This window comes from Fundulus heteroclitus, chromosome 8, assembly GCF_011125445.2.
Source record: "Fundulus heteroclitus isolate FHET01 chromosome 8, MU-UCD_Fhet_4.1, whole genome shotgun sequence".
NCBI lineage: Eukaryota > Metazoa > Chordata > Actinopteri > Cyprinodontiformes > Fundulidae > Fundulus > Fundulus heteroclitus.
The window spans coordinates 34,480,436-34,494,773 of NC_046368.1; the positions used below are offsets into that span (position 1 = coordinate 34,480,436).

Below are 14,338 nucleotides of genomic sequence, written 5' to 3' on the forward strand. Positions count from 1 at the left end.
TCCATCTGTCAGTCTCGTTATTGTTTCCACCTGCGGGTAGTTAATTAGTCCCCTCCGCGCACCTGTTTCTCTGCTTATTTAAGTCTCACTCCCTCCTCAGTTGTCTGTCGGTACGTCGCACTCTCATTCCCATGCATCCGTCCCTCCATGTTAGCAGTCTGTTTTTGGTAAGAGCTCCCAGCACCTTTTGTCTGTTTTTTGATAACCTGTTCTGTTTGTTTTTGCCCAGTCGGTTTGCCTGTGTCTGGATGTCTGCCTTACCCTTGTTTTTGGATCCTATTTTTGGTCATCGGCCCTTCAATAAACCCAGTTAAAAGAAATCTCAGTGTTTTGGCTAAAGATCGGGTTCCTTCTCACACTATTCATCACAGAAAAACGTGCTTTAATTTATCAAACATTGAACCAAAAAAGAATTGATGTCATTTACCTACAAGAAACGCATAGTGATCTTTTAACTGAAGCAGACTGGGGTAGAGAGTGGAGGGGGGAGGTCATTTTAAGCCACGGCACCTCCCAGAGTGCAGGGGTGGGTTTTCTGTTCTCCAAAGCTTTCACCCCAAACTCTACGGAAGTTGAACACGTTATTCAGGGGAGGTGTCTTTTAGTCAAAGCAAAGTTTGATCATTTTAAAATGGTTTTTATTAATATTTATGCTCCCATCACCAATGCAGAGAAAAAGCATTTTTTTGAACAAATTGGGGAAAGGTTGGGTGATTGTGGGTCTGAGGATTATGTTTTTATAGGTGGGGATTTTAATTGTACTGAAAACGAGTTTTTAGATCGTAATCATGCAGAGCCGCACCCAGCGGCCCAACACGCTCTGAGGCAGCTGGTCTCATCTCACGGCTTGGTGGATGTATGGAGAAGGATGCATGCAGGCTCCAGGCAGTACACGTGGTCTCACATTAAGGACAACAGAATCTCTTTAGCTCGTCTTGACCGGGTTTATTGTTTTAAACACCATTTTAACGTGTTTAAAACCTGCCAGATTTTACCAGTGGCTTTTACAGATCACTCGTTGCTTTTAGGTAGTGTTTTTATTAGAAACATTTTACCTAGAAGCGCTTACTGGCATTTTAACTCAGCTTTAACTTATGATCAGAGTTTTAGAGAGATTTTAAAGTATTTTTGGACTGGTTTTAGACAGCGAAAGTCTGATTTTACCTGTCTGAGACAGTGGTGGGACCATGGAAAAGTTCAAATAAAACTGCTGAGTCAGCAGCACACTCTCAATGTTACTCGTGACATTACCGGATCTATCAGAGATCTGGAGATAAACATTGTGGAATTAGAACAACTTAGTGAATCCACAGGAAATCGAGAGCACATTGAAGCTCTCAAATCTAAAAGGCTAGTTTTAGCAAACCTGCTGGAGTCTAAAGTCCAAGGCGCATTGGTCAGGTCCCGGATCCAGAACATCTCGGAGATGGATGCTCCCTCTAGCTTCTTCTTCAGCTTGGAGAGGAAGCACGGGCAGAGGAAGCAGATCCACTCTTTGTTGTCGGACACAGGGCAGCAACTGAGTGAACCAGGGCAGATCAGGAGGAGGGCTGTGGAGTTTTACCGTTCTCTGTTCCACAGTGAATACAAAGAGAATGAGGAATGTTTTAGGGAGTTCTGCAATGAACTACCCCAGGTCTCTGAGGAAATAAATACTGAGCTGGAGTGCCCGCTGGGGCTTCAGGAGCTCCACACAGTCCTCCTCAGCATGCAGGGCCAGAGGTCCCCGGGAATTGACGGACTCACGGTCGAATTTTACAAGGCCTACTGGGATCTTCTGGCACAAGACCTGCTAGACGTCTATAATGAAAGTCTGCACACTGGTTCACTCCCCTTATCCTGCCGCAGGGCAGTCGTCACCCTGCTGCCAAAAAAGGGGAACCTCCAGGACATCAAGAACTGGCGCCCTGTGTCCCTCCTCTGCACCGATTACAAGATCCTTTCCAAGGCCTTGGCCACTCGGCTGGGAAGGGCTATGGAACAGGTCATCCACCGGGACCAGACCTATTGCGTCCCCAGCAGGTCCATGGTAGATAACATCTACCTAATTCGGGATGTTTTGGAGGTCTCTGGTTCATTGGGTTTGAATACGGCCTTGATCGCACTGGATCAAGAAAAGGCATTTGACCGTGTTGAACACGGCTTCCTCTGGAAAACCATGAGGGGGTTTGGGTTCAGCGATGGTCTCATTGCCAAGATCCAGGTGCTGTACAGTGACATTGAGAGTGTCCTGAAGATCAACGGGAGCCTGTGTGCTCCTTTTAGGGTGTGTAGAGGCGTTCAACAGGGCTGCGCGCTCTCGGGGATGCTCTACACACTCTCCCTGGAACCTCTCCTTCAGAAACTACGTTCGTGTGTTTATGGTCTGGTTTTACCTGGTTTTAGGAACAATATGGTTTTATCGGCCTACGCTGACGATGTTGTTGTTTTTATAAAAGATCAACATGATGTTACTGTTTTAACCAAGATCACAGAAAAGTTTTCTGCATTGTCTGCTGCGAGGGTGAACTGGGGAAAGAGCGAAGCCCTGGCCGTCGGCGAGTGGTCTGCTGGGCTCCCAGTTCTCCCTCGAGGTCTTTTTTGGAAGAAAAATGGTTTTGAATATCTTGGTGTGTTTTTAGGCAGTAAAGAAATTGTAAGCAAAAACTGGGAGAAGGTTGAGGAAAAAATTAAAAACAAGTTGTCAAAATGGAAGTAGTTTCACTCACAAATGTCTTACCGGGGCAGGGTGCTGGTTTTAAACAATCTTATAGCATCACAACTGTGGCACAAGTTGTCAGTTTTAGACCCGCCAGCTAGTTTACTAGTAAAAATACAATCAGAGATGGTCAACTTTTTTTGGAACGGTCGACATTGGGTGCCACAGTCTGTCTTGTTTTTACCAAGAGAGGAGGGGGCCAGGGCCTTGTCCACCTGGCCAGTAGAACAGCAACGTTCCGTTTACAGTTTATACAGAAGTTCCTAACAGGATCGCCTGTGTGGAGGGATGTGGCTAGCTGTATTCTCAGACGTGTTAATTTTCTGGGCCTGGATGCTGCTCTGTTTTTAACTGATTTTAGTCGTTTAAATGTAAAAGGGTTGCTTCAGTTTTATCAAAGTGTTTTTAAATCCTGTGTTTTTTTTAAACCGCACAGATCAAAAACGCATAATTCTCTGCATTGGCTTTTAGAAGAACCGCTAGTGTTTGGAGCAAGACTGGACGTCAGTGATGGCACCGTGCCGGGACTTTCTGAGGCGTTGTCCAGGTCTGGGACGGTGACCCTGCAGCAGCTGGTGGAGGTGGCTGGACCGGATTTTTCCAACGTACAAGAGGTTGGTTCACTGCTTGGGGTCCGGTCTGCCAGACTGGCACAGCGCTTTCTGGAGCGGATTAAGGAGCAGATGACAGCTGGGGAGAGACGGCTCCTGTGGCTACAAGTTATGAAAAAGTGCCTGCCCGACACGACTGACCCGTTCCCGGACGTGTTCCTGGTTCTGGACTTTGAGGAAGACAGTGGTCCCCTGCTGCAAAGCGTAGTCCCAGGGATGGACTTATGTAAAACGGATCCAAAAACAATTTACAAATGTTGTATGAAAATACTGAACAAGAGAACTCTCCACAGCAGAGCAATCAGTGTGTGGAGTGAAAAACTTGGAGGACAAAAACCTCAGTGGAGGACTCTATACAAGCCTCCGATTAAAATAACGGACTGGTGACCTTCAGTGGAGGATTCTGCATGGCGCCATCGCCACAAACTCGTTTTTATCGGTCATCAGTCCAGGGGTTTTAAATGAGTGTCCTTTTTGTAGTTTGTCAGAGAGTGTTTTTCATGTTTTTATGGATTGTGTACGGTTAACTAGTTTTTTTTTTATTTTTAACGGGCATTTTTAGCCTCTTTGGCGTGGTTTTTAGCAATTCCGTTTTTATTAATGGTGTACATCACAGTTGAACCACTAGTTTTAAATCCCGGATTTTAAACTTTTTGATAGCTGAAGCAAAAATGGCTATTTATATAACACGACGGGACAAAATGCAGGCTGGACCTCAACTTGATGCCGTGGCTCTGTGGAAGTGTAACATTAAGGCCAGGTTGAGGTCCGAGTTTTGCTTCCACAGAGCCACCGGGAATTTGAAGGGTTTTTTACAACTGTGGGGTTTTAACAATGTATTGTGCATCATTTCTGATAATGGAGTACTAACTTATAACAAGCTGTTATTGTAAATATTTATTGTGTTTTTTAGTATCCTTGATATGATTCTGTAACGGTTTTTTGTTAAATTATTGTATAATAAATGTTTTGCTAAAAATCAAAAAAAAAATAATCTTCTTCTTCTTCTTCTTCTTCTTCTCTTCTATCATGGCGGATCGCAAGCAACTTTAAGGTGCATACCGCCACCTACTGTTAATGAGTGTGTAGCAACACTGTTTTACATCTATTAAATTCTATTTGTTAATTTTGTATTCTGAAGATAATAAACAATAAATAAATAATGCTTTCCTTAATCTATAAATATCCTTTATATTTCCTTTATTTACCAATAATCCTTTAAGACTCCATTCTTGGCCTGTCCTTTTATTCCCAACAAGTTTGTAAAATTGTTGAAGTTACATTTTTATCCATACTACTTTTAATTTTCATCCAATATACTAAACCTAATTTCATTCTTCTGAATTCCAGTGGAGTTTCTCCAGTCTCTACTAAAAGAGCCTTGATAGGTGTTGTTTTCACTGCTCCTGTGCATATACGTAAAGCCCTACTTTGTAATCTATCTATTCTTTGTAATGTTGTTTTAGCTGCTGCTCCTTAAATAAAACTGCCATAATGTATTATTGATCTCATGAGAGCCCTATATATTTTTAATAATGATTGTCTATCTGCACCCCAATTATTTCCAGCCACAGCCTTCAGTAAATTTATAACTTCTAACTAAATAACACATTTTACGAAGTGATCAGTCCACAAGTGAAAAACCAGGAGACTTGTTGATGAAACTTCTGGCCATGATGCTTTTGTCATGGCAATCAACCTTCAAGATTTCTGACAATGCCATCACATCACTTCTGTGCATCAAACATTTAATGTGGATACTTGGAAATGTTGTCTGTGTGTGCTAATTCCCTCACTGCCTTTGCAAGCAATATTCCAAAGACTTTATTCTCCTTGAGGAAATGGACTGGTGTCCTCCGTGACAACTTCTTACAGTATGTGGTTTGTCCAAAATGTATGACAGTATACATGCTTACTGAAACCTACGAGCTCAGATGCGATGGCACAAAGGTTTGTAAGACTTGTGGTCACATACCATTCTACAATCACCAACAGCTAAAGTCTGCATTAAGGAAGAAATGTGGCTCTGTCTTGCTAAGAAAGGCGAAACCTCCCCCTGCAACACTGATTTGCGTTTGTATAGCTCACAGCATTTTCATTTACATGTTAAAGCCTTCCCTAGAATTAGGAGGAGGGGGTCATGGGGGGACCACTGTCTACGGAAGCCCACGTCAATTTCTGACAATTCATGGCAGTTTTCGGTGTTGCCTGCAAATTACCGTGAACAGCCGTTAACCTGAACTTCCACAACAATCTACAGTGCCGCATAGGGACGAAAATCACACTTTTCATGCAGTGAGAGGGTCTGGAGGATGCCTCAGAGCCTGTTCACATCACTGAGGATCATGAACAGGCTCTCAGCCTTCTGCTTTCAGCCTGGCTGAAAGCAAAGTTTGCTGGACAATTAAGGACAGGGATACCATGATCCTTAAATCAGATACTTGTAGCTTTGTCACTGTGTGCAGGTGCAAGTCCTGTTGGAAAATTAAATCTGCGTCTAGTTGGTCAGCAGCAGGGAGCATGAGGTGCTCTAAAAGTTCCCGGTAAACGACTGTGCTGACCTTTGACCTCAGAAAACAACACCAGCAGATGACATGGTACCCCAAACCTAACCTGACAACAGCCAGATGCATGTATCGCTCCGCCTAGCTTCACTCACATACATCTGGGACATCGCTCATTGAAAGTGATTTCCCCAACCAAATTTTTGGTCTGGCCAATCAGGACGCGTGCCACTACAGTGTTTCCCGCAGGAATTTGCTTATGCGAGGCGGACCGACTCGCGGAGCGGGGGGGTGGGGGGGGGGGGTGGGAGGACGACACGTTTTCCACGGACCGGCTCGCCAAGATAGCGCTGCGGGAAACCCTGCACTAGAGCCGCAAATACATAAAAAAAAAAAAAAAAAAAAAAAAGTTTTTTTTTTCCTGCGTCGGTCTCATCACCGTCACGGGTTAGCTTCGGTGTGAGTGGTTGAAATAGCACGACGATAAAGATGACAGACAAGTGGCTTATCCAATCATATGCAAGGAGTTTTGATAAGGCCCAGCCTTCAGTAAAGGCAATTCCTATGGCGGTGTCCCAGATGTATGTGAGTGGAGCTAGGCGGAGCGAGACATGCAGCTGGCTGTTGTCAGGTTACCCCAAACCATCACTGACTGTGAAACCTTTAAATTGGACCTCAAGTAAAGTGGATTCTGTGCCTCTCCTCACTTTCTCCAGACTCTGGGACCTTGATTTCAAAAAGAAAAGGCAAAATTTACTTACTTTTATTTCTTTTTGAGGTAAGTTCACTATTCTGTGGTTTATTGCATTACATTCGATAATTTAACAATGTTAAAATGAGGGTTTTTTTTGTCCTGTCTCAAAATGTGGTAATAAGAATTGTTGTCTCAATGCCAAAATGAGCCTAACATATTTTACTTTCACAAGTGAAGCCTTACAACTTTTGCCATAGTGCTCTGCTTGATTTATATATGCAAGAAGCTGTATTTGATTTTATTCTGGGACTATATCATGTTCAATGGACACTGAAATAGGAAGGTGAAAGTGGAAAAAAGGAGAGAAACAGATGAGACAAAATGCTAATGCCAAAAAGGTGAAAGAGAAAGAGGAGAGAGCAATATAACATCCTCTGAGTCTGCTTCTACACCTGCAAAGAGAGATATAAAGAGAACAGCAGAAGCAACTGATAAGGTATTGCAGGTACAAACAACCAATGCCTTGATGCCATCACTGAAGAATATACAGTATGATTTAATATGAAATGTATAAAGTGACAGCTAAATATAATAAGGGTTTTCTGTATAGAAGTGCATCTGTAAATATCTGAATCCAAGGACCTGTAGAGTGTGCTTGTGTATGTATGTCATGATTTAAATTTTTGTTTGTTGGTTCTGGACTTTTTTTTAAATCAGGCGTTGCCTCTGAGCCATCATCCAATCAGCTCAGTCTTCCACCAGTGTCAAGTTATGTATGGTTTGATGTTTCAGCTCCTACCCAAACTTGAAAATGGCTGGTCATCACCAAGAAGGACACTAGGCACAACTCAAATCCTTTTCCTTTGTGTTTTATTTGTTGACACTAGGGATTTACAGTTAGGATTTAGGATTAGGTTGAAAACCTAAAAAACAGAAATTGAATTAGTTCCAAACAAACATTTTACATCAAACATTTCTACTGAATTGGCAGACCCCTATTTAAAAAGGGGGACCGGAGGGTGTGTTCCAACTACAGAGAAATCACACTCTTAAGCCTCCCTGGTAAGGTCTATTCAGGGGTTCTGGAAAGGAGGGTCCATCGGATAGTCAAATCTCGGATTCAGGAATAGCAGTGTGGTTTTTGTCCTGGCCGTGGAACACCCTCAGCAGGATCCTGGAGGGGGCATGGGAGTTTGCCCAACTAGTCTACATGTGCTTTGTGGATCTGGAGAAGGCATTCGACCGTGTTCCCCGAGGGATCCTGTGGGGGGTACTTCGGGAGTATGGAGTACCGGGCCCTTTAATTAGGTGCTGTCAGGTCTCTGTATAACCGGTGTCAGAGTCTGGTCCGCATTGCCGGCAGTAAGTCGGACTCGTTTCCGGTGAGAGTTGGACTCCGCCAAGGTTGCCCTTTGTCACTGATTCTGTTCATAACTTTTATGGACAGAATTTCTAGGCGCAGCCAAGGTGTTGAGAGGATCCGTTTTGGTGACCTTAGGATTGCGTCTCTGGTATTTGCGGATGACATGGTCATATTGGCTTCATCGGGGCGTGATCTACAGCTCTCACTGGAGCGGTTCGCAGCCGAGTGCGAAGCGGCCGGGATCAAAATCAGTGCCTCCAAATCCGAGACCATGGTCTTGAACAGCATAAGGGTAGAGTGTCTCCTCCGGGTTGGGGAGGATGTACTGACCCTAATGGAGGAGTTCAAGTATCTTGGGGTCTTGTTCACGAATGAAGGGAAGATGGAGCGGGAGATCGACAGGCAGATTGGTGCGGCGTCTGCTGTGAAGCGGGCACTGTACTGATCCGTTGTGCTGAAGAGAGAGCTGAGCCAAAAGGCGAAGCTCTCGATTTACCGGTCGATCTACGTTCCTACCCTCATCTATGGTCACGAGCTTTGGGTCGTGACCGAAAGAACGAGATCCCGGATACAAGCGGCTGAAATGAGTTTTCTCCGTAGTGTGTCTGGGCTTTCCCTTAGAGATAGGGTGAGGAGCTCAGTCATCCGGGGAGGACTCAGAGTAGAGCCACTGCTCCTCCACGTCGAGAGGAGCCAGTTGAGGTGGCTCGGGCATCTGGTTAGGATGCCTCCCGGACGCCTCCCTGGTGAGGAGGCCGAGGGGAAGACCCAGGACACACTGAAGGGACTATGTCTCCCGGCTGGCCTGGGAACGCCTTGGGATTCCCCCGGAGGAGCTGGCCCAAGTGGCTGGCGAGAAGGACGTCTAGGCCTCCCTACTGAAGCTGCTACCCCCGCGACCCGACCCCGGAAAAGAGGAAGAAAACGGACGGATGGACGGACGGACGGACGGACGGACGGATATATATATATATATATATATATATATATATATATAAATAAAGGACACTACGAACCTCAGCTCTCTCTTCACCACAACGGATCGGTACAGCGCCCGCTTCACAGCAGACGCTGCACCAATCCGCCTGTCGATCTCCCGCTCCATATTCCCCTCATTCATGAACAAGACCCCAAGATACTTGAACTCCTCCACTAGGGGCAGCACATCCTCCCCAACCCGGAGAAGGCACTCTACCCTTTTCCGGTTCAAGACAATGGTCTCGGATTTGGAGGCACTGATTTTCATCCCGGCCGCTTCGCACTCGGCTGCGAACCACTCCAGTGAGAGCTGTAGATCACGCCCTGATGAAGCCAATAGGACCACGTCATCCGCGAATAGCAGAGACGCAAACCTAAGGCCACCAAAACGGATCCCCTCAACACCTTGGCTGCGCCTAGAAATTCTGTCCATAAAAGTTATGAACAGAATCGGTGACAAAGGGCAACCTTGGTGGAGTCCAACTCTCACTGGAAATGAGTCCGATATATATATATATATATATATATATATATATATATATATATATATATATATATATATATATATATATATATATATATATATACTGGGTGCGATTTGCTGGGGGGGATTTACAGAGGGGGGGATTTACAGAGGGGGGGATACCTTCCTCCCCCACTCTGGTCTGAATAAGTAATATTATGGATTTTTAAAAATGTATACAAATTAGAGCTGTCAGTTTTAACGTGTTAACTTCGTTAGACCACAACGCCGAAATTTTTTTTTGTCGCCGTTAATTGCGCGTCAAAACACACACACCGTTCCCTAATGTTTTTTTCCCGCCATGCTCTCCGGACTGTGTTTCTTTTTTCCTCTGCGCTTTCCGTAGTTTCTTTTTTTTTTTTTTTTTTTCCCAGTGTCCTGTCTAGCAATATGGCAATAGGAATTGATATCTCAATGCCAGATAGAGCTCGACAGATTTTGCTTTTACAAGTGGAGCAAACAGCTTTCGCCATAGTGCTCCACTTGATTTATGCTTGTAAATAGCTTTATTATGATTCCTGCAAGGAGAATTTCAAATTATATGGACATGACAATGGGAGAGTAAAGGAAGAACAAAAAGTGAAAGAAAAGAAAAAAAGAGTAGAGGTGAAAGAAAGAGGAGATAAAAGGAAGAGAATGATAAAACGTCTGTCTGCTCCGTCACCTGGAAAGAGACACAAAAAGAACAGCACAACCAACAGACATAAAGCAACAGATACACTCGAATAACACCTAGATGCCATTGCTAAATCATATATATTATTATGTAAGCTGACATGTGTAATGTGATATTTGAAAAAAGAAAGTGAAAAAACATAAATAAATAAATAAATAAATTATAAGATTACTGTATATAAGTGAACACTTAATACCTGGGACCCAGCACCTGTGGGAGATGTGAAAGTGCACTAGTTTAGGTGAAGATTATCCAGAAATAGCTTGATAGTGATTGTGGAGAACCGAAGACCCACCTTCCCCGAGCACAGAGGCAGGCGTCAGGGGACCCGTAACCCCGGACTCCCAAGGGGGTCCCTAAAGCAGGTCGCCCAGGAGGGGCCGACACAGGATATCTGCAACCCCCCCCCCCCCCCCCCCCCCCCCCCCCCCCCCCAAGGAAGGAGCAGAGACGACCCCGAGGAAATCCCCCAGCCACCGCAATGCCGACGCCCTCAAGAGCCGCGGAGACGAGCCCGTGGGCTCCGCCGGCAGCTAGCCCCGCTGAAGTGGTCCCGGCCATGGGCCCTGAGGGCCAGAGGCCCCAGGGGCGCCCCGCCCCCGCGATGAGGGCCCCGGCTATGGAGATAATTTCTTGACAAAACGTTGTAAGCAAAAAAATGTGTTGCACACAAATAAAACTTGTTTTGCACACAAAAAGATATGTTTCACACACAAAAAATTGTTTTGCAAACTGTTCGCCAACCTTGCACTCAAAATATCATTTATAAGTTTTCCTCGGGTACAAAACGGTCTGTGCTCGTACAAAACTGCCTCTGCTCGCACAAAGCAGCCTCTGCTCGAGTACGAAACAATCCCACCACCGCTGCGGTAAATTTGTGCCAAAAGTCACGTGATGCATTAAGAGTTGTTGTTGTTGTTGTTCAGACTTCCCGACAGCAGGGGGCGCACCCGAAAGAAACTGAAATGCGCCGGTTTGGCTGAGGAAGAAAGACGTGACACCATAGCTCAGTGCAGCTAACAGCATCAGCACCCCACAGTTAAGTTTCAAAGCTTTCCCGGTGAAAAAGTAACAGCTCACTTTGCAGATAGAACATGTAAGATTTCAGTTAAAGGTACTGCTGTGTTACAGTAAGGGACCATGTTACGTTTTAGAGCAAATTACATGAAAGCTAGCCTTAGGTTGAACGCCATGCTAAAACAACTTTTGCTTTGTATGTAACCCCACTGGTTGGCTTCTCCCTTTACTTTGTTGTCAAATAAATAGTACCTGAGTGGATACCCAGATAAATGCATTGTTAACAGATTATAATGTGTTTTTATGTTGTTTTCAACTGACTGTCTGTTGTTCTTATTGGTGTAAACCTAAATTGGTGTTTGGATATAATAATTTATCCTAAAACTGTTAAACCAATGCATGTATGCTTATGTGCAAAACGGATTCTTAAGCAATTTAAAATAATTGCAACGAGTGGATATTGATTATTTGAAAATTGGTAAGGAAATTAATTAAAAATTGCGTTTTCTAACATAAATATGAATGTTACAAGTAAAGCATATAGCAGCAGATCTAGATTATATCTCACTACCTTTCTAACTCCTTAATTTCTTCAAAGTAAAAATGAGGTCATCTGTGCCCAATTGCAAATGTGTGTTGTGCACTTAATAAAATTGGTTTGGCCATGGCAAAAACCACAGCTGGAATTGGCCACATGGGCAGATATTTTCTTAAAACGTTTGTTTTCTTCTTGGTAATTTTTTTTTTTCTTTAAGAGGAGTATTATCCTTTACATATCCATAACACATATCTGTTTTCCAGCATCCACTGATGAGGTGAAGGTCATCAAAGTTCTGGGCTGGATGGAAGGCTACCAGATCATCAACCTGCTTTGAGACACGCCGACTTCCATCACAAGACTACCAAGACTTGAACAATTCAAAATTTTATGTAATCTTTAAACATACGGCAGATGATTTGAGCTTGTTTAAAAATAACTTAATATGTAACCGTTTTAGTTCCCAGTATTAACTACTTTGATCACTAACTGTTGCAGCATGTCCTTCATAGCTCTTAGTGGAGCCGTTTAGGCTGGAAAAAAAAGGCCAGGTTTGAGGTTCTAAATTTCCTGACAGTCTTACATGCAGAAATTGTTTTTCATAGTCCTGTTTTTGGCTTCATCCATTTCATCAGCCAGTTTGTTTTATACAGCCCGCTTTATGGTAATACATGGATTGTTTACTGGGAAAAACCTGGAGAATTAATGGAGTTCTTTCAGTCTTGATTTCAACAATAAAAGCAATCCTTGTGGAAAGGTGTATTCACTTTGATTGATATTGGTAAGAATTGGAAATGAAGACTTTATGAAAGGGTATGTTTATTATGCAATGTGGAAAATAAAGGACAAAAATTTTCCCACACTGTTTGCATCCTCAGGTTTATTAACAGCTCCATGTGCCCTTTTTTCCAATAACCTCAGCATTTTCAAAATTTTTATACAGTACCATACACATTTACCATCATAATCCCAGCAGTTCTACACTTTTATTCAGTGAATGCACTAACTTGGTTACATTTCCCTGGCTAGATTTTACTACTTAAAAACCTTTTGCAACAATGGTAACCACAATAAGATTAAACCCGTAAAGTGTTGGTCATACTGGAGAGTAGCAATATATATATATATATATATATATATATATATATATATATATATATATATATATATATATATATATATATATATATATATATATATATTCTGAGCCGTGCGATTCAGAATGTCCCAGTGCATCCATGGCTGCCCTCAGTGCTACCAAGTTGTTCAGGGCTCAACACATTGCCAGTTTCAGAAATAGTGACCCCACAGTGTGGGTCATCCAGCAGTCCACTGTTGTCCCAGTCAATATGAGGCAGGCAGAGTCCCTGCAAGAAAGATATATAGAGAATAAAAAAGAGGCCGTGATTCTGTTGCTACAACTTACTGAATATAATTAAATTTATGAAGCTAAGGATGGAAAAGCAAATGACTCCAAAATCCATTAATTATTTTGAAGGACCATAATAAACAGATTTCAAAGAAACCAGTTTCAGTGCCACCTCTCTGATGTACTCAATGTTTTGTTGTATTGGAGTGATCAGATAAATGATCAGATAAATTCATTTCTGGTTTGAAATATACGCATTAATGTGAGAAACTGTATAATAGCCAGCACAAAAAAATCCTTCTTACCTCTGTGATTTTTGGTTCTACCACAGCATGCTGGATGCTTCCCATCTTCCATAACTGACTGAGTGTTAGATTCCCCTCAGTTCTGAGTGAATGGTCATCTCAGCCACTGCTGATGGTGTGAAAACTTAGTTGTAGTCTTGGGACAAATAAATGGTGACAACAGAAGTTATCTAACATGTTTCACAGGTCAAGCGAATTGTTGTCCTCTCCTGAGTGCAGCACATTGTTGTGTATGTTAGTTCCTGCGCACCACACGTCTCCAAAGACGTTTAATTCTGAAAGGAGAGTAAAGATCAAATCATAGTCTAAATACATTATTTTTCAAAAGTCCGTTACACAGCATTTTTAGATCAGAGATAAAACTAAACAAGGCCTTTAACTAAAATCTTACATGATCTATCAGTGAGCTGTTACTTTTTCACCGGGAAAGTTTTGAAAGTTACCTGTGGGGTGCTGATGCTGTTAGCTGTGTTATCACGTCTCTCTTCCTCAGCCAAACCGGTGCGTTTCAGTTTTTTTGGGTGCGCCCCCTGCTGTCGGGAAGTCTGAACAACAACTCAATGCATCACGTGACTTTTGGCACAAATTTACCGCAGCGGTGGTGGGATTGTTTCGTACTCGAGCAGAGGCTGTTTTGTGCAAGCACAGACCGTTTTGTACTCGAGGAAAACTTATAAATTATATTTTGAGTGCAAGGTTGGCGAACAGTTTGCAAAACAATTTTTTGTGTGTGAGACATCATTTTGTGTGCAAAACAGGTTTTATTTGTGTGCAACACATTTTTTTGCTTACAACGTTTTGGCAGGAAATTATCTCCATACCCGGCCGCCCCCCGGGGGGCCAGGCCCCGCGAAGAGGCCGCCGGGAGTTTTTTCCGTAGTTTCAAGAGCGCTAGAGACTGTTTCAAAACCGACCCGCGCTCACTGTTGCACAGACTGTTTATTTCATGCGACTTTGGGCTTGTTTTAATTCTAAAGGCGCTTGTAAATTTCATAAGTCACGGGTTGTTGTTTTTTTTGGGGACGTTTCTGAAAGTGAAATTGCTTATTTGGGCTCTAAAAT

The 14,338-nt window shown here is 43.2% G+C and overlaps 1 long non-coding RNA gene across 1 annotated transcript; it reads right to left on the reverse strand.

The window, feature by feature from the left end:
- Positions 1-12,752: 12,752 nt before the first annotated feature.
- LOC118563989 lies at positions 12,753-13,762 on the reverse strand. The gene is made up of 3 exons (XR_004931580.1): positions 13,720-13,762; positions 13,277-13,551; positions 12,753-12,969 (listed from the first exon to the last, which is right to left on the reverse strand). It is a non-coding gene; the product is annotated as an uncharacterized LOC118563989 (long non-coding RNA).
- Between the last annotated feature and the right edge of the window lie 576 nt (positions 13,763-14,338).